The sequence below is a fragment of the Spermophilus citellus genome, assembly GCF_964194105.1.
Source record: "Spermophilus citellus genome assembly, chromosome: 5".
NCBI classification, from domain to species: Eukaryota; Metazoa; Chordata; class Mammalia; order Rodentia; family Sciuridae; genus Spermophilus; species Spermophilus citellus.
In genome coordinates this window covers 168499078-168514536 of record NC_138186.1, presented here as the reverse complement: position 1 = coordinate 168514536, position 15459 = coordinate 168499078, and the positions used below count along the sequence as shown (strand labels likewise).

Here is a 15459-nt window from a genome sequence, read left to right as displayed (position 1 = left end):
CAGGGGGAAGAGCTTTGCTGACCTGTGATGTGATGTGAGGGATGTGGCAGGTGATGCAGATGCGGCAGTGGGCATGGCGTGGCAAGTCTGGCCAGCACAGGTGTGTGAGCACAGAGAAGAGTACAAAGGTCACAGTGCTGGGGCACTGAGGGGCTCCCATGGGGGTGATCATCCCAGCCTGGGGAGACCCCACGAGGGCAGAGCGTTCTGGTTTCACTCTGCAGGCAGTGAGGAGCCAAGGCCAGAGTAGGGACAACGGGTAATAGAAGACCTCGAGAGAGACCTCCTAGAGGAGGAGTCACAGATGCATTGCCACCAGCCAAGGACATGGCAGCACCACTAAAAGTGCGATGGGGGATCTCCCTGTGACACCACATTGCAGCCACACAGGGAAGCCCACCTAGGAAGCCTGGGTGAGCAGAGGCCAGGTCTCACCCGAGCAGTTGCAGGGGCCTCTCTTTCCAGGTTGTCATTGGACACTGAGTGCATCCTGCAGGCAGAAGTGCTGGCCTGGGTCCAGCACAAGATTCCCTTCAAGCTGCTCCTCTCCTCTGCCTTTTCCAAAAGGATGGCCTGTCTCTTTCCCGTTCTGATCTGCAGTCACATCCCAGTTGTTCTAGAGGGTAGATATGACCTACTTTCACTTCCTGGTGAATTCTTAAAACAAACAGCACCAACAAGTTAGTGTGGAACTCCATGCTAAGTTTTTCATAAGTGACCTCATTTAATTATTTCACAGAAAAACTCTGGTTAAGTTCTATTGTACTATTATTGCCCCCCATTTTAGATTTGAGAAGAATGAGGCTCCAAAGCTTCAGTCATTAGTCTAAGAAAACAGGAGCGTGTTAGCGTTGACCAGGAATTTGGACCCAGACTATCCCCTCTCACTTTACAAGCTGTAGAAGGGTTTTGCCCTTTTTTGCTGTGTGGATATGTTTACATGAAGGGCCATATACCCAAATATCCACAGGGATAAGACAGGAGATTCAGTCTGCCATCAGAAGTGGGCATCGAGGGGCAGTGTCACAGTGGAGGAAGAGGAGGAGGCCAATACCTGGACCTTGCTGCCTGCCAGATGTTGGGGAGCTGTGAGGCGGGGCTCATTGCAGCTGGTTCTTTTGTATTTTTTGAATCAAGAGATATTTTCATTTAATACTATACTCCCTGAGCAGCGAGGATTGAAAAACACAAAGAAAGTTCCTGCAATGTTTGTCTCAATATATGCAACTGAAGTAGAGCTTTGTAGGGACTAGGTGGCACGTTAATCCCAGGTGTTGAGCTGAGCCTGGAAGAGGACAGACACCAGGAAAGGTGGCTGTCGTGGGGACACGTGTGAGGTGAGCTTACTAAGATGACCCTGGAGGCAGCCCGAGAGCCCTGGTTCCCCCTCCCCACTGAGTCAGCTTGGGACTGCTCACTGGTATAACAGTATCTGTTTCTTCCTTGTTGTGAGGTTCGCTCATATGTAGAGAGGACTTGATTATCAATGTTCTGTTATCCTCATTCACGTACAGGAATGCACGTGTGTGACTCTCCGTCCTGCAGTGTAGAAGCCAGATCTGGCCAACACTTTCCCCTCCCCCTTCACCCCTATTAATGCAGAGTCACTATCATTTCCAGATTAGAATAGAGTCACCTTGAGATTAAGTCAAGCACCTATTCACCAGGACCAGCACTTCCAGGGAAGGGTGTCCCATTGGTAGACCAGTGGTCTCAGCACCTCACCTCAGATGCCCATCCCGTGACCCTCTGTGATTTATTCCATTCCCAGACTGATCCACTTTTGATATTTAACCTTAAACTTTTATTCCCTTCACACTCTCACACTGTTTCCTACTCTGCGCATCACTGACCCCTCTCTTACGTTGTCCTGGAACTATCTGGCCTCTCCTGTCGCTCCGTACCCTAAGCTGCGAATCCTCCGTGTCATGGTGCAGTCATCCATTCCCTGCTGAGCACGCCCTGCAGTGTCTGCAGTATCTTCCACCCCTCACATGGGGCCTTCCCTTCGCAGGGCACAGAGCCACCATGTTGAATGAGTGACAATTGTATTTGAACCTTCACACCTTGATTCCATAGGTGCACACCCTTCAGGAATTCTGTGTGGCATTTTATAATCATATCAGTCCTAGTAATGATTATGTGTTTGTGGTGATTTATTATTCCCTGCTTACCTCTATATCATTATATTTGTCTCTAATTTGCGTGATAGACCTGAAAAGTAGATAGTATTATGCAATGTTTTAAACAAAGAGACTCTTTTAGTTTAAGTAAAGAGCCCAAAGTTACAGGTTAAATAATAATTGAGCCAAGAGTAAAAAAAAAAATTCTCTTCATTTTTCCAAAGCCTTGACCTTTTGTAGGATATGTTGCTTACTATACAAATCCAGTAATCAATGTTCTATTATCTAACTACTTCCTTTGTACTTAAAATGTCACTCAAGAATACTCTTGGGAAAAAAATACATTTAAAGATTCAGGAAAAATGGAATAAACATGATTTAAAGAGAATTGATCCATATTTTTAGTAGTTACCAGAGGTAGCATAACTTGCACATATCAGAAGATCAGACATTTCAATATTTTGTTATAGAAAAACCACACACTCGGTAGAACCTCCTGATAGGACCCCTAGGAGCTGCGGGCCAGTCACATTGCTGATTAGCCTGCAGCCATGGAGGAGCTGCTGGATTTTGCCAAGGGGAATGATTTCTATGCAGAAAATGGGCAACTCTTGGGTTTCATTTTCTAGATCTTTATGAAGATCAATAACTTACATAATTTTCTGGTCATGAAAATATAAAAGAGAATATAGGATTTTAGGTGGGTGACTAGTTACAGTGGAGTGGTATGTGGTTTGTTTGAATGTCTGCAAAGAGATTTTTATACATAAGGAGAAAAAAATGGAACCTCCTTAGCCATTTGAATCATTTTTGAAAAACACATTTTTTTTTTTCTTCTCATCTGCAGAAAGCAGGTTGCAGCCAGCTCCGTGCATCTCATGTCTGTGTGGTCCCCTGCTACATCCTGGTGGTTGGGGGTTCATTCATAATGCCTCTGTTTCCTCAACTTTATTTAAATAGTACACGTAGCAATGATGAGCTGCCTCTCCCGCGTGGTGCTATGGTTAGAACCGCGTCCCCTGTTCGATGCGGTACTCATAACATGTACGTTGGCAGGGAAGATGGACGTCCTATGCCCATCCCCAGAGTTTCTTTGAGTTTGAAGTTGGACCTGCTGACCTCAAGGGCGAGTTGAGAATCATCTTGCCCACCAGTTCCTCTTCTGTTTCCAGATCCAAATGTCTTCTTTATTTCATGGTGATCTTGACCAGGGTTCCACCTAGATCAAAATAGCCTTTAGAAAAGTGAGTGCTCACTGGCCTGCAGGGGAGAAACTGGCTGAGGGAAGAAGCATGGCGAACACTGGCGCTAAGGCTGCCCACCTGGGTCCATGCCCACATGAGACAGGGCTGGACACACCTGGGGTGCCTTGTATGTGGCTGTGTGTTTCTGACTGTGTTCTTGAGCAGTGAGAGGATCACTTACAATAACCCACTTCACTGTTTCACTCAAAGACTTCTCTAAGCGCCTGTTGGCGTCAACAGAACACCATTAGACCTGTGACTGTCATGGTTCTCACTGGACTGGTGGTTTAGTTAGCCTGGGTGCATGGCCTGGCGTCCGTCCCTGGGAATCATTCTGACGGTCGCTCCTCACCCCGCAGGCTGCTCTCACTGGGTCCTGACACTGTGCTCCCCCGATTCTGGAAGGGTGTCCTCCCCTTCCCCCATCATCACCAGTCCCTGCTGAATTCTAGGTGACTTGGGCCTCTTCGAGAAAACTAAGCTCTGCCATGGAAAGAAGCTAACTGGTCTGTTCCTTCTAACTGGAAATAGACTTAAAATAGAGTCAAGGTACACATGGAGGAAAGTGAAGTTCTTGAATCTAGTCATCCTTAGAAGACGGAAGGGCATGGAGGTGAACTGAGAGAGAAATGCAGAGTTTTGCTTTGGAATGTCTGCCTGGGAGCAAAGTCCTGCAGGACCCCAGTTCTGATCAATTTTGCAGGTTTCTAATCTCTCAGCACAGCTCCAGGTACCCAGTGTTATCCACACTAACATCTTTTTGTTTGCACTTAGTTTATTAGTCTTAAAATTAATGAGAAGCCAGGAGATTACTGCAGCCAAGGAGTTTGGATGATTTTTTTTCCCTCTACAATCATTATAATTACTTTATCTCAAAAAGAACTTTATCTTTGCCACTCTAATGAGATACTCTGCCTTGGAATAGCATTAGAGCTAAAAGGTTTCTGATGAGAAATGGGGCAATAAATAGAATAAGATGTAAAATGCCTGGCATGATGGATTTTGTTTAAAATTGGTTTATAGATTAGGCACAATTTATGTGAGGAAATTTATTAAGAAATATAGTCTAAATGTATAATCATTTCTAAACTTAATATTTGTTACAGATTAATTGTTGGTCAGAAGTCAACTTACTTCTCTTATTGTCAAAACCTGCTCTCACATCTACATAATGAATTGAAGTCTTAGGATATATCTAACTTACGTTCTAGTATTAGCATAGGGCATTTTTGCCCAAGTATGGTTTACTCTCCTCCATGCTTGTTATAGATTTTCTTGTCAGCATTTCAGGTTTTCTAGAGTATTCCTTGCAAGTTATTTAATTTTTGTAAAGAATATTCTGGATGTCTTGATGGTGAGGATCCTGCAATGTAGTTTTGCTTTGTGTTATCATGTCAGGCATAAAGAACACAGCCTGCATGTGGATTCTCCTCTGCCAGCTCAGGTGTAGGGAGCTGAAGGCAGGCGGATCTGTCCTGCAGCCCTGGGGCAGGGCTGGGAGCAAAGTCCTGCAGGAGTCGGTGAGAGCAGCCCCCTCTCCTGCCATCTGCTCTGCCTGGGGATTCTGCTTGGCCGCAGGCTCCCTCCTGATCCCTCCTCCCTCTTCAGATGCCCACTCTTTCCACGTTGGCTGGATGTGCTCTCTTTGGTCCTTGCCCCAGCTCCATTCCAGTTGGTGACAAGTAGAGGGTCCCCTCTGCTAGGCAAAGACAGAAGATACATCACAGAGTGCACTGTGGGATCTGAACAGCTCAGAGCACCAACTATCAAGGTAGATACTTTATAAATAATCAAATAAATTATGTCAGGCAAGTTGACCATTTGGAGATTTGGCCTTGGTGAGCGGATCTTCATTCAGCAGCCTGCTTAGGTACATGTGTCGGGCACGGTTGTTTTTTTTGCTCTGTGACTTTAACTTTCAGGAAAACTGGATGGTTTTAATGACTCCCAGAGCTTCCAGCACTGAGGTTGGAGTGGGAGAGCCCTAGATGAGAGGGGGATGGTGGGACACACAGCTCAGGAAGGGTGGACCTGGAGGAAGCTGGGGAGGCTGTGTGGGAAGCTGGGGGCCTTGGGCCTCTGACTGGGAAGGGGTGTGCCCAGTGTCACTCTGGCACCCAGGATTCTGGGTAGGAGTGCCGGAGTTAGCATGACACTAAAGAAGTTCACCTACATTTGCATTTCAGATACACGCGAATGTCTTTTTCCTCTTTGCATAAGTAGGTCCTACTCATGGGGGTGGGGCCTAGGAAAAACCTGGGAGCCCTGGGGGTGATGCTGACACCCCATGCGAGGGGACCGTAAAGCACTTCACAAGCTCAGCCCTTTACCAGATGGAGCTCTTGTTTCTGGAGAACTGCTCAGGATCACAAGTGAACCAAAAACATTTTGATTAGACAAAGATACCAATATGTAAATTGATGCCAGTTGAAAAAGACTCATTTCCGTTTTTGCTATAGCTACATTAGTATGAACATTTGTCAGTTTATAAGAAAAAAAAATGAAAAATATAAAGTTGTCTATTGAACTAAATGAAATGTTACATATAAATATAAAATTGTTTAGGAGATAAGAAAAAATGTCATGTGCAAATGTAAAATTGTTTAGGAAATAAGCAAAATGTTATTGAACAGGGCTGCGGGTGGCTTCAGCTGCCCCCCTGATGCTGTCTTTACTACAGCAATGTCTACCTTGTCATATGCATAATATTTCACTATAGCAAGATTTTCTTTGGCCTTATTATAGTTGTAGTGATTTCAATTAATTAAAGCCTGCAGAAATGTTGGCCAAGGTTGGTAATTCATTGGCTTTTTAATCCAGGTCATTATTTTCATTTGGACTCTGGTGGTGACACCTTTCATTGATTTCTCACTTGAGGGACTCTCTGTAATAGCAACTGGGTTTTGTTTTGTTTGGGTAATGATTTTACTTAGAAGTCTTTAAAGAGAACACTGAGGAAAAGAGAAGAAGGCACTCTTCACAGATGCAGATTCCCCAAGCATGACTCAAGGGCCCTCCCTGAACTGGGGGCTCTGAAGCTCTGGGTACCCGACTTCCCAGACGGTGTCCATGGCTTTGTGCTGTGGATGTGTGACACTGTTGTCCCTCTCACGTGTGGCTGCACTCCTGCCCAGGTGGCTAGTGTAAGACTCTCAAAACCATAGGCAGGGAATGCAAGTTGTGTTATTCTGGAAATGTTTTTTTTTTTTTTTTTTTAAAGTGGTTAAGGTTTCTACTCTTCTTCCAAAGAACATGGTTTATATTTTGGGAGAGATAACTGATTTTATACACATGTATCTTTATTGCAAAGTACATAATGCCAATGTTAGCTATTTTTTTATGCAGAAGATATTAAAAGTTTTACAAAGTTTGTCAGTAGTACCATGTGGTCAATAATTTACTTAATTGGGAATCAGTTAGGCTATCCGGAATTTTATTCATTGTGTGCGATGATACATTTCAAACATTTATCAGAAGAATTTTTATCAAAACTATATATATATATATATATATTTTTTAACCAGGGGTACATAACCACTGAGCCACATCCCCAACCTCCCCCTCTGTTATTTATTCTTTTTTTTTTTAATTTAAAATTTAAGTTTCTTAGGGCCTTGCTAAGTTTCTGAGGCTGGCTTTGATCCTCCTGCCTCAGCCTCCTGTGCCTATGGGATTATGGGCATGTGCCATTGAGCCTGGCCAATGTTCTGACAAAGTTACCACCTATAAATACTTGTAAAGCATAAAGGAACAGATACGATGTTCTCAAGAACGGTCCCCACACATTCTGTCATTCCATTTTAAGTTGTAGTTGTGTGCACCCTGTCGGAAACTGGGCTGCTTTGTTGATTGGCTAGTGATGCTGTCTGCTGGCAGAACAGGACTTAACTCAGGTCAACTCCTAAGGACACTGTTGATTTCTCAGGCACCCCGGGCTGCTTGTCTGCCACTGTCCTTCCTGAACATCTGTGTGCAGGACAGCACAGTGGGCAGCAGCAGTACCTGCCTCTTTTTTCAAAGTGATGGAAATAATTCCTAGAAACCTCCATGTGGTCTTCTTACACCTCACCGCCATAACTGGGTCACTTGGCCACTGAAAAGCAGGAGTCTGCCCACAGGGCCCACAGGGAACAGGACAGCTGTGACTAGCCTAGACCAACCTCACTTTCTCCTCTGATTTGACCCGCCCCAAACCAGAGTGCTCCTAACAAGGAAAGTGGATGTGATGGGCGTTGGGTGGGCCGTGACTAAGGCCTGCTGTATTCAGAAGCGTAATTATTTTAGATCGTTTTCCTGACCTCATTGCCCTTGTTACTGAGTGGACATTTCACACACACATGCCTTACTTGGATCCCAGAGAGATCTGGCCTGCCTTGACATTCTGGGTGGGAAATGCCATTGTCTTTAGGTGTTATTTCTATACATAGATGTGGCTCCCTGATCCTCTACAGAATGAAACAGACACATTCTCCGTTTAACCACTTAGAAACTTTATCAAGTATAGTAGAAATAATTAAATAAAAAACAAACAGATCTTGAGTGCACTGGGTGAATTTTGTTCTTTGCTTAAGAAGTGAGTGGCTCTACTCTCAGTAGTGAACCAGAGGGGGTTTATTCACCTGGTCTTACTCCATGCAGATCTCCTGTTGATGCCTTATGAATAAGCAGGTGTATTACCCAGCAGATAAACCTGCAGGGCTGGGGGAGGCACATTAACAGTGCTCCTCGAGAATCACGCAGGGCAGTGGCAGGTTGGCTGAGACATGCTTGTGCATCATTTTTCAGAAGCTTTTGTACTTAGGCACGCACCGCGTCCTCCGCCTGGGGCTATCAGGCTACCTGCATAAGTGTATCATTAAAGCCGGTGGGAAATGGAGAGGTTAATTGACTTTACTTGGGTCACACAGTGAGAAAGAAACCAAACTGAGAATTAAAACCAGGGCACTGGAGCTGAGCTTCTGACTGCCAGCACCTGTATTGTGTTACGCTGGTTTCCTTACTAGGACACGGGAGGGCTGAGACTGCCGGTGCCATTTCCTGCAAAGAGTCATGTTTACCCCACTGCGTGTCCTAAAGTGGGGATCAAGATTCAGAAACTGTAAGAGGGGAAACAGGGAACTCTCCTTTAGTGGAGAGGAAAAGGGCGTGCACTGGGGTGCTTGGAAACAGGAAGCAGGAAGGCTTAAAGGGAGTCAGAGACCAGAGCCCTGTCAGTGTTAGCTAGCCGGTGGGTTTGTCCTGGGGCATCTGACTAATACCGCCAGGGTCTGTGGTGTGAGTCCTACATGGGCCACTGGCCCCTCCAAGCACAATTAAAACCCTGCAGTCCCATATTAGTATTTTTTGAACTCAAAAATCAGCTCATTTCAAAGTATTTTATTTCTGTCTAAAGTCAGAATGACCCTGATTTTTTATGTGCTATAAATCTCTAGTTGTGCATGGGGGACTTCATATTAATTGAGAAAGCCATCCTAATAAGCATAACTGACCTACTGCCAAGGAAATGACCTGCAATTAAAATAATCAGATATGGCCATATTTTAAAGCTGGCAGCAGCATCTCATGGGCAAGTACACTCCCCTCCCCCCAGCATGCTGAACACAAATGAGAAAGCATGCTCCTTCTCTGTCTTTATCTTTATTGAAAGTAGTCAAGGTAAAGGTCAGTGTAAACAAATATGAAATAGCCTATAAATTCTGTAGTGTTGCCACCAAAGATAAACTTTGCATAAACAGATACAGGGAAAATGAAATATACACACTCACAAAATATGGTGTGACCAGAAAGGTAAGAGACACCTGTTCCTCAGGTACTGTGTACTCATCCTGCTACTAGATCCGGTTCCAAGAAGCAGCCAAAGACACCTCGTTGGTCTCTGCTTTTAGCAGAGTGCACGGTGCATAGTGGACGTCTGAGAGTTCTGTGGAGTAATGAATAACGGGACACTGGCTTTGCCTCATTGTGTACCTTGGCCTTCCCACAACTTTGATCCGAAATGGACTCTGCAGCCATCCAGTCTAAATTCCCTGATAAGGGAGTTGCTCAAATAACACATGCTTGCTGTTTGGTCATCCAACTTCTGCCCAGGACCATAGAGATGGAGAAGGCATTGCTTTTCGGATTGCCTGTTTTCCTTGTTGATAGACCTCCAACTGAAAGTTACTTGACCTGAAATCAGTCTCCACCTATAACTTCTGTTTTTTCTCCATACAATCTTCCATGTCTTCATTTGTTTAGAGCAGCTAAAGTGATCTATTTTCTAGTTCTTTCTGTCTCTGCTAAACCAATGATTCAAGCATAAATGGGTCAAAGAATTCCTTGGCCTCCAAGAAATTCTCTAAGCAGCTTCAGAATCTGCAGGTTTGGTGAGAGTATGAAGGAGGAGGCTTGGCCAGCAGGCCACTGTGTGAACTTGGAGAGGGGTTGTGTGGTCAGGCGAGCATTGTTCCTGACTCTTCTTGACAAGAAGCCCGACTCGTAGCAAGGTACAAGGCTTCTTGGAAAAGTGACAGGGTTAGTGCTGGAGAAGAACAAATTGAGAGGTGTGGTTTATGTGATGGTTCAGAGGGAGCAGGTGTGGCAGCCGCTGAGCTGGCCCTGAGCACGTGCGCATTGGGGTGCAGTGCATTAGCTACGTGACCCTCGATGCCTAGTGGCTATGCTTGTAGGGCAGCTCCTGGCAAGTCCAAGGCAGGCTGGTTGTCAAGTGAACTGCACAAACCACCACACTGTTCCTTTACGGATGATTTTTTTGTGTCTCTTCTAAAGGCATGTCTGTCTCCTCCTGGCAAATGGCCGGTTTTCCCAGGGCCAAATGGATAACTTTAAGTTTCGAATACAGTTTAATTCAGCAAATAACAGCCTCAGGAAAACCACCAACAAACCAAATAAGAGGCTTTCCCTGTGTTCCTGTTGGGCCTGCACTGTGATGAGCACTTGCTGGGGGTGGGGGTGGGGGTGTCCTTCTGTCTTTCCCCGCCTTGAGCGTGCACACTTGCTGTATCGTTTTGCTGCCTCTGTTTCTGATGTCCCGGGGTTGAAGTAAGATGGGAGAGTGAAGAAAGAGGGATCAGCAAAGTTCTTGCTCTACTGACACGGTCCTGGGTGCATCTGAGCCCTGGGGAGCCTGCCAGTGTGAAAAACAGACTGACCCTTGGCTCCTGGACAGGTTGTGCAGAGGTCACTGTGGGAATTTCCCCCCTTCACAGCTCCTGGAATTTCAGTGTTCACCCAGATTCTCTCTATTGGGGTCTCCTTGGCCTTCCGGGAAGTTTTCTTGGGCAGAATAGAAAATAGTCTGGAGGCAGATCTTTCTCGTTTTTCATGAGGAAATCTCAAACCTTTTTTGTTTTACAAAATTCTAGGATCACAGGCTGAACCCAGACTAGCTGTGCTGATGGAGTAGCTGGCCTTTCAGGTTGACCAAGCCAGGCTGAGGCCAGACCCCAGCTCACTGTCCGCCCTGATGTGAAAGAACCTCATCAGGCTCTCAGTCATTCCGACAGACAAAGCTGTTCCCTCTTCAGTTCAGATGAAGGTAGCACCTGACATGGTGGGTGTTGATATTCACAGTGCAGTTTTCCATACAGAAATCCTCCCAAATTATCTCTACCCGATGTCCACTAAGGCGACATTTATACAGGTGACGCCAATGAGGCGTTTCAAAAATTGTACCATGTATTGTGTAGAGAGTATAAGAGCGCACTCTGTACTTTCTGCTCAGTTTTGCTGTGAACCTAAAAGTTCTCTGAAAAAAAAAAAAAGCCTATTTTAAAAATACTACCACCGGTTGGTTTTAAGATTTGTAAATCTGCATATGGAATCAGTGCCTCCTTTGGTACAAGATCTCTTGTATTTGTGCTTCCATTGAAACAGCTACTTTATATTATATGAATAAGCTAAATCCATGAGCCTTCAGCTGTTAGAAAGTACTCCCAGGCTCTTTGTGCTTTGTGTTTTGTGCTGTTGAGGACAGAACCAAGGGCTTCCTGCATCCTAGGCAGAAGCTCTACCACTGAGCTGCATCTCCAGCTCCACCCTCAGGGTCTTTATTGATATGATAATTGTGTGATTTGGGACAAGCAGCCATCACTGTGGCCCTTTTACACCCGAGAAAACCATATGGGGTTCACAGAGAAGAGAATTGCCAAGAAGCCCTAGAAACCGTATGAGGTTGAACCCACATTTCAGAAAAAAACCCTAAAGACTTTTTCCTTTGGATCCATTGTCTCTTCTCTTAGCAGACAGCTAAGTATCCTCAGTTGGTACATCATTATTTTTAACAGTGTTTGCTTAATAGATTCCCGAAGGCAGCTAAACTATTTTAAATGTGCACGATTGCTGTTTTCCTTTTCTTCTAACACGTTCTTACATTTTCTTTGATTTATGTCTTGGAGGCTCCATCTTGGTTGAGGTTATCGATGCCACCGACATGTTCTTTGCTTAATGCCATGTCCTAGCTGTTCTAGCCATTTATTAAATTCTATCTCTTGGTATCAAGATAATAAGAGCTGAAAATTAGCCAAACTGTGAGACCCTGCATACCACAGAGCTGCCGTCATTTAGACTAAGCAAGTCTTTCCTGGAGACTCACTAGACTTTCCTGGAGGGAAAAAGATTTTCAAATCCCTTATGATGAAGGACATAGAGCACCCTGGAATCCGACCTTCTTCACCCAAACTCTTTTCCTTTCTATTATTTTCTTAGGCAACATGAATACCTTTTAATAATGACTCAAATTACTTCAGTTCAGTTTAAACAGAGTATCAGCCATGTTTTGTTTCATTTATTTGAAAAATTGTGATTTTGAAGGAGAGGTCACAGGAAAGTGAGTTGGTATAAATATTAGGTTCTATATTTGATCCTAATATGCCATGTATTGGAAAAAATTGCAAATTTACCTGTTACAACTTGAAATTCAGTGTTCAGTTGCTTTCAAATGACTATGCATTGCCTTGAACCTGGAAAATTTGGATGAGCTTAGGGAAAAAAAATCCATAACATTGGAAAATGCACTGTAGTATATAGTTTAGGTGAAATATGTACTATAGAATATCGCAAATCTAGGAAAATGTCAATTTATATGTTTAGAAGCAGAGCCCAATACAAACTTCATAACAATGTCAATTTTGCCCTTGTTAAACGAGGCTTTATTAAGGTTAGTTTGGACAGAAGACCAAGATGGCCGATAGCATTTTTTTTTCAGATTATAGTTGTATGTGTAACAGCTTTGAAATAGATGTCTCATTTAAGAGACAGAAATTGATACCATTAGAAAGTGGAGAAAATTGGTTTGCTTTAAGTTTCTCAAAGGTTTATAGACAAGTATTTCTTAATACTTCCCATTCTATCTCAAACATGGATTCTTGAAGCTTGAAAGCACATGTGAAATGTGCACCTTTCTCTTCACTGGGGGAATCGGGATGGGAGGAAAGTCAGAGGAGGAGGGCAAGCTCCGGCTGGGAATGCTGGAAGAAGGATCAAGGAAAGGAAAGGACGGGGTATGTGCTTCTCCCACCACTGGGCTGTAAGTTCTTGGCAGTCTTCTATTATGTGGTCAATACATTTTTGTTTGTTGAATATTTTATTTGATTGAAAGTACAAATAAAATATAAGGTCTTAGACCCTTCATTCCTTAGCCAAAATTGGTAAAGAGCTAAGCTGTCCAATATGGCAGCCAACGAGCTACATATGGCTCTTTAGATCTTAATGAGTTAAAAGTTAAATAAAATGAAATGACTGTTCCTTAGCCACAGCAGCCACATTTCAAGGACTCAGTAGTCTAATGACTAGTGGCTACTGCTTCATTGTGCCTTGTAAACACAGAGCATTCTGGGCATCACAGAAAATTCTATTGGGCTGTACTAGTCAGACTAGTCAGGGGATTCTGGTTTGATCAGAACCTATCTGTATATGTTTATATTTTTAATGTTAAATGTATTTTCCTAGCACTAAGAAATAGGAGTGGAAAAAAAGAGTGTATGACTACTCAGTTATTGCAGAAATGAGGTATAGGTGGGAGCAGGGAGAGTGGTTCAGCCTGAGCCACAGTTTGTGGTTAACGAGGCCAGGCTTGCCTCAGCTGCAGAGTCAGCAGTGGCAGAGCTGGCACTAGGACTGGGGCTGTTGCTTTACAGTTTATTGCTTTGTCATCCTATTGGACCCCTCAAATCTATATGTTGGCATGTGAGAATTTTGGAGCCAGCTATCTTTGGTTCTGATGAGGTGAAGGCTTACAACCTCTCCCATCCCCTATAGAGGCAAGGGAGGAGGTAGATTTCTCACACAGGAAACCCCTGTCATAGGCTGCCACATCCCCAGAGAGGTTCAAGATCCCCAGGCTAGAACATGATCTTGGCCAAGCTGAGCTAGCTCCACGGGGCCTGTGTGGGTTCCATATCTGTAGGATCTGTATCTCCAGCCCCTCGGGCTATCGACCGGATTCTGTGGCAGAGACCACCCAACACCATACCTTCACCTTAGGATCTCACTAGTTCTCCTTAGTTTTCACATCTGGGTGAGGGCCACCTTCCCATGCTGTCTGTAGTCCTCAGTGCACCTGGTGCCGCCCTGCATATGAAAGCCAATGCAATGCTGTGTAGCTGGGCAGAAAACCTGATCTGAGACCGCCTGCTTGTTGAGAGTACTGTTTGGCAATGAAATAAAAACGTACTTTGCCCTACCCTTGTATTTATAGAAATCCTTTTTCAAAATTGATTCTTCCAATCAGCAGAAAAGTATAGTAACTTGTAAAATATGTTGCAAGAATTGACATAAATGACCCAATAAAAATGCTTTTGAAGCAGATGTAAAGTAGTCTTCCCAGGACTACTTTTTTTTCTGATATTTCAAATGATACAATAATATTTCATTGTAAATTAAACTTAAGACAAATATATTTTGAAACACATGTACTAAGTAATCATTAGTAATGATTATTGAGTTTCTTTAGGCAAAAAACACTGACTTGTATGTGATCCTGTACAAGAGGCCAAAGCACTTCTGCTTTTGAAAAACTCCTAATATGGTTGGAAACCTAACCACATCTGGGAAGAAGTACTTGCAACATCCTGGGACTCCCCCTTAGACTGGCCTCCCCATGGCTGCCTGGGGAGGAGTCTGCTGGTACTTTTCTCCTATCAAGGCCAATGGACTTCATCCAAAATATGATAGAGCCATGATCCTTCCATACCTTGATGGATGGTGATATCTCGGAGCCAAGACTGGTAATGGGGAAATATAGTGCGTAGGTATAGAGGACTGAAGAGAAGGTATGTGTGTGACACACATGCACACTGCGAATGGCTGATTTACTCAGGACCTTTGCAGACACAAAGTGTCCTATGGGCTGGAGCAGAGACCCTGCTTTGGTCTGTCAGTGCTCTAAGAGACGTGGAAGCTGCCAGTCGGTATACCCTCCACTCATGTATGGACTTCAGGATCTCAGAAAATGGCCAACATTTGGAGTAATGGAGTTGTAGGGGGACTTTCAGGACAGAAACAGCACAAGCAATGCCCCTGAGCAAGAAAGGCATGATGCTAACCAGCAAATAAAGCATGGGGGAGAGGAGAAAGATGAGGAGGTGTTTTGAGAGACCTACTGATAGGTGGTAGGGGAGTCTACTGGTTTTCTCAGTGTTCCAGTTTCGTGTCATCATTGATGCTGATGTCATCCATAAAGACATGAACACTGAGAAAATCAATAGGTGGGGTGTAAGCAATTACTGAGTTTAGTTTTGGGAAGTTTGGTTTCAAGCCGACTTCTAGATATTCAAGTAGAAAGGCCAAGAAAGCAACTGGATATTTTTGACATCTGAGATCTTCAGATCTGGCATATATTTTGGCATTCGTTCCAAAATGCAGACTTCTGAATTTTCAACATATATTTAGTAAAAAAAAAAAATTCCTTCTTATTTTTTGCAAATCCTAGCTAGGCTGACCAGTCCAGTCCCAGCAGCTGGTAAGATTCCATCACATGTGGGTCTCAGGACTCTCCTCACTTGTGGGGAGGTTTTCCCAGCGTATGCTTCATTGTTTTATGCAAAGACTCCACTAAGTCCACCTCTCCAGTCTTCCACACAGACCACTTATCC

General features: G+C 44.1%; 1 protein-coding gene across 6 annotated transcripts in view; it reads left to right on the top strand.

Annotated features, from left to right (window-relative positions):
* PRKN (parkin RBR E3 ubiquitin protein ligase) overlaps window positions 1-15459 on the top strand; it is a 1414869-nt gene that overhangs the window by 473073 nt on the left and 926337 nt on the right. The window lies entirely within an intron of this gene.